Here is a 1,956-nt window from a genome sequence, read left to right on the forward strand (position 1 = left end):
GGGCTGTTCAAATCTGGGAACACCCGAAAACCCGGGTTCCCGGAAATTCGGGTAGTTGGAAAATCGGCCCATATCCCGACCCGAGAAAACCGAGTACCCGATTTTCTCGGGTCGGGACACAGGGTACCCGAATTAATTATGATAATAATTTACTGCCAAAATGTGAAAATTGATGAACAATAATCTACTAATACATACCAAATAATCCATATAAATACAAGTTAAGAAATGAAAATAATCCATATTATTACAAATTGCTATTGGTATCAAGGAACCAAAGCATCTGAACATAAACTAAGAGGTCTACTGTACAAAAATAAAAAATAAAAAATCCAATTCATACTGTACTTTGTATAATCTAATTAGCATATAATAGAAAAATCACACAATCATAGTGGTTATACATAAACAAATGAAGAAGGAAGTAATGGAGGAATAATAACAAATTATAATATCATACTAAATAAAAATAAATTAAAAAAAAAAAAAGGTTATTGGTTTACTGTAACATGCAACTCATGGAAATGAATTAATGCAATGAGTCAGAGAAATGGGTGCTAATGAATTTAAAGTGGCCCACATTTCTGAAGACAAGTGAAATAGATCGATGACGTTAATCACGAGATCCATTGAAAATTTGAATATGCTGCATCGAGTTGAGATCGCCATTGATGATTTAGATTTTCGATGTTTTGGAGTTCTTCGTCTTCTAGCATTTTGATTATCACCATTGGAATGTTACTTCTTCCTTGTCTTTTGGGATTCGGAGATGTTCTTGGTTAAATTTCTTGGAGAAGATTGCAACACTTTATCTTCTTTCAACCACAAGTAACGAAATTAATAGATCAAGGAATGTAAGATGAACAATTGGTCATGGGGAATAGATGGAAACCAGGCAAAGAGAGAGAGAACTAGAAGAGAGAGAAAGAGAGGATTAGAAGAGAGAGAAAGAGAAAGTACTGAGTTTAAACGGCTGAGTGCAAAAGAGGGAAAAAGTGAAAGAAAATAAACCCTAACAGCTAAGAAAGATTCCAGGAAAAAAAAGCCCTTAACGGGTATTCGGGTACCCGCTAACAACACGAACTAGCCCATGTCCCGACCCGAGAGCTACACAGATTTCTCGGGTCGGGAACCTGACTCGAAAAAATAAATTTTTTTAAAAAATACCCGACTATTTTACATCGGGACAGCGGGTCAACGGGTCGGGACAGTCGGGTCGGGTATTTTTGAACACCCCTAACTGCAGCGCCAAACACGCGCCTGTCACCAGACGACATATCGTCGCCAGACGCCAGGTTTGACGCCAGGCGACAGAGCTGTCGTATGGCGCTAGAAATAATTTTCCACGCGATTTCTTATTTTGATAAATTTTAAGCGTATGAGAGGGTAAAATAGTATTTTCCTCAAAAACACTTCTTTTAATCTAATTAAAACTCTAAAAAGTCAACTAAAGTAAATTTATCAATGCTAATTAAATTAAGATTCTAGAAGAATATAAACAATCCTAATCTCATAAGGAATGATAAATCAATAATAGGTTCTCCTCTAGATCATTGGGTCGCATATAAAGATCAAACCGGGCCTAGTTTAGTAATTTGGCCATAACTTCCTCATTATTCATCGGAATTGGGCTTATAATATATCGTTGGAAAGCTCTTTTTGAACCCGACCCGACAACACCATTATTGGACCCTTGCCATGGAACAAACCAAACTAGATTGGCTGTTTTCTTAAAATAGATTTTCAAAAACAGAGAGAAAGAAAAGAAATAAAAACTAACCGTAACACTAGACTTTCCACACTTTCCAATGAGATCTTTTTTATGCATATGACAATAATGTTAACCAAAATTACACACATCAAATACTTAGAACTTTTCGAGTCTCATCCACTCATATATTCTAAATCGTTGCCGAAATAAATTTCAGGAATTAAAATAGAAATCCTCCGCAGTGG

This window comes from Chenopodium album, chromosome 4 (assembly GCF_948465745.1).
Source record: "Chenopodium album chromosome 4, dcCheAlbu1.1, whole genome shotgun sequence".
In the NCBI taxonomy this organism is placed as follows: domain Eukaryota; kingdom Viridiplantae; phylum Streptophyta; class Magnoliopsida; order Caryophyllales; family Amaranthaceae; genus Chenopodium; species Chenopodium album.